The sequence below is a fragment of the Rutidosis leptorrhynchoides genome, chromosome 9 (assembly GCF_046630445.1).
Source record: "Rutidosis leptorrhynchoides isolate AG116_Rl617_1_P2 chromosome 9, CSIRO_AGI_Rlap_v1, whole genome shotgun sequence".
Taxonomy (NCBI): Eukaryota; Viridiplantae; Streptophyta; class Magnoliopsida; order Asterales; family Asteraceae; genus Rutidosis; species Rutidosis leptorrhynchoides.
The window spans coordinates 53,518,472-53,522,309 of NC_092341.1; positions in this window are offsets into that span (position 1 = coordinate 53,518,472).

Genomic DNA, 3,838 nt, shown 5'->3' on the forward strand with positions numbered 1-3,838 from the left:
CTCGAATTGAGAGACAAGAATGTTCAAATGTTCATGAGATATATTCTCCTCCTTGAGAGCCTCATCTTGGGCTACTCTGATCTGGCTGTTGAGGTTTGAATGGATGGTGATGTTCAGAGCCCGAACACGAAGAGGTGCCATCTTCTCCTTTTGGCTCAAAGCGTCAGCTACAACATTGGCCTTGCCAGGATGATAACAAAGTTCACAATCATAGTCGTTCAGCATCTCGATCCATCGACGTTGTCTCATGTTCAGTTGCTTCTGATCGAATATGTGTTGGAGACTTTTATGATCGGTGAAAATAGTGCTCTTAGTTCCATCAAGATAGTGTCTCCACAGTTTTAATACGAAGACAACGGCTCCCAGTTCGAGATCGTGAGTAGCTTAATTCCGCTCGTGAATCTTTAGTTGACGAGAAGCATAGGCAATAACTTTCGATCTTTGCATCAATACGCAACCAAAACCACTTTTCGAAGCATCGCAATAAACGACGAAATCGTCACTGCCTTCAGGAAGAGATAAGATAGGTGCGGCGGTCAACTTCTTCTTCAAGGTTTGAAATGCTGATTTGTGTGCGGGTTCCCAAATGAACTTCTTCCCTTTGTGAGTCAACGCGGTCAAAGGACGCGCAATTAGAGAGAAACCTTCAATAAACCTTCGGTAGTAACCGGCGATACCTAGAAATTAGCAAATATGAGTTGGAGTAGCGGGGGTTTCCCACTTGCTGATAGCTTCAATCTTGGCAGGATCAACTTTGATACCCTGGTCGCTCACAACATGACCCAGAAACTGGACTTCCTTCAACCAAAATTTCACACTTGGAGAATTTCGCATAAAGTTGCTCTTGTCTCAAGAGTTCAAGTACTAGTCGCAGATGTTGCTCATGCTCTTCTTCGCTTTTAGAGTAGATGAGGATATCATCTATGAAGACGATAACGAACTTATCCAGGTATGGCTTGCAGACACGATTCATGAGGTCCATAAATACGGCAGGTGCGTTGGTTAAACCGAATGGCATCACGAGAAACTCATAATGACCATAACGGGTTCTGAATGCAGTCTTCATCACGTCGCTCTCTTTCACCCTCAACTGGTGATAACCGGATCGCAAATCGATCTTAGAGTAAACGCTTGATCCTTGTAGCTGATCGAAAAGATCGTCAATTCGGGGAAGAGGATATTGATTCTTGATCGTCAATTTGTTGAGTTCGCGGTAGTCAATACACATGCAGAATGATCCATCCTTCTTCTTTACAAACAAAACAGGTGCGCCCCAAGGCGAGAAACTTGGTTGGATAAATCCACGGTCTAGCAGTTCTTGTAATTGGCTTTGCAACTCTTGCATTTCGGAAGGTGCGAGTCGATAAGGTGCATGAGCTACAGGTGCAGCTCCTGTTACCAAATCGATCTGAAACTCCACTGCTCTCGGTGGCGGTAATCCAGGCAATTCTTCCGAAAAGACATCGGAAAATTCGTTCACAATTCGTACGTCATCCACGCTCTTTACCTCGGTTTCTAACGTTTCACATGTGCTAGCACAGCAAGGCGTCCTTTCCTCATGATCTTTTACGCTTTCACGCAACTAATGAGGTTCAGCTTCGAGGTACATCTCACTCCGTAAATAACCAGCGGCTCACCGTCTTCTTGTGGTATACGAAGAGCTTTATCTCCACAGATAATGTCAGCCCTTATCTTGGTTAACCAGTCCATACCGACAATAACATCAAAGCTTCCCAACTTAATGGGTATCAAGTCAATCTCGAAATCCACACCAGCTATGTTGATAATGGCTCCTCGGCTAATATGGTCAACTTTCTCAAGTTTTCCATTGGCTACCTCTACAAGCATACTCTTCTTTAAAGGAACTAATGACCAATTTATCTTATCGCAAAAGTGTCTACATACATAACTTCTATTGGCACCAGTATCAAATAGGACAGAAGCTAATAGATTGTTGATAGTGAATATACCTGTCACCAAGTCGGGGTTCTCACGAGCATCCCTTGCATTTACATTGAAAGCTCTGCCACGCGGTGGTCCGCCGTCCTTTCGCTTGTTGGGACATTCATTTCTGAAGTGGCCCGTTTGTCCGCATTCATAACACTTTCTCGGTCCATTGGGGTTCGGCTTCCCAGTCATGGTGGTGATCTTGCAGTCCCTGCCAATATGCCCGGTCTTTTTGCAATTTTCACAAACAACGTTACAGTACCCGGTATGGTGCTTGTAGCACCACTTGCACTGTGGTAGGGTACCTTTGTAGTTGGGGTTTGAGTTGGTATTCGGATTGGGATTTCCACCGTTGTTGTTTCCTTTGAAACCCTCATGTCGCTTCGCCGAGTTTCGATCATAGGCTCTACCCTTGTTGTTATCTCACTTACGCTTATCACTACTACCTGCTTCGCACTTAGCCTTCTCCGGTTCATCGATGATGATTAGGTTCATTAAGGTATGCGCCATGCGCATTGCTTTTGGGACATTGGGTGGCTTAGACGAGGTGACATTTCCCTTAATGGACTTAGGAAGTCCCCACAAATACCTCTCCATACGCTTGAATTTCGGGGTGACCATGGTAGGACACATCAGGGCTAGTTCCAAATACCTACGATTGTACCCATCGAGATCGTTCCCTACAACTTTCAACTGCATAAACTCAATCTCCATCTTCTGTATCTCAGTTCTCGAACAATACTCCTCAATCAGGGCCCCTTTATGAAATGTCCCGTTCTTATTGATTAAAAACGTTCCATATTAATTGATTTCGTTGCGAGGTTTTGACCTCTATATGAGACGTTTTTCAAAGACTGCATTCATTTTAAAACAAACCATAACCTTTATTTCATCAATAAAGGTTTAAAAAGCTTTACGTAGATTATCAAATAATGATAATCTAAAATATCCTGTTTACACACGACCATTACATAATGGTTTACAATACAAATATGTTACAACAAAATAAGTTTCTTGAATGCAGTTTTTACACAATATCATACAAGCATGGACTCCAAATCTCGTCCTTATTTAAGTATGCGACAGCGGAAGCTCTTAATAATCACCTGAGAATAAACATGCTTAAAACGTCAACAAAATGTTGGTGAGTTATAGGTTTAACCTATATATATCAAATCATAATAATAATAGACCACAAGATTTCATATTTCAATACACATCCCATACATAGAGATAAAAATCATTCATATGGCGAACACCTGGTAACCGACATTAACAAGATGCATATATAAGAATATCCCCATCATTCCGGGACACCCTTCGGATATGATATAAATTTCGAAGTACTAAAGCATCCGGTACTTTGGATGGGGTTTGTTAGGCCCAATAGATCTATCTTTAGGATTCGCGTCAATTAGGGTGTCCGTTCCCTAATTCTTAGATTACCAGACTTAATAAAAAGGGGCATATTCGATTTCGATAATTCAACCATAGAATGTAGTTTCACGTACTTGTGTCTATTTTGTAAATCATTTATAAAACCTGCATGTATTCTCATCCCAAAAATATTAGATTTTAAAAGTGGGACTATAACTCACTTTCACAAATTTTTACTTCGTCGAGAAGTAAGACTTGGCCACTGTTGATTCACGAACCTATAACAATATATACATGTATATTAAAGTATGTTCAAAATATATTTACAACACTTTTAATATATTTTGATGTTTTAAGTTTATTAAGTCAGCTGTCCTCGTTAGTAACCTACAACTAGTTGTCCACAGTTAGATGTACAGAAATAAATTGATAAATATTATCTTGAATCAATCCACGACCCAGTGTATACGTATTTCAGTATTGATCACAACTCAAACTATATATATTTTAGAAA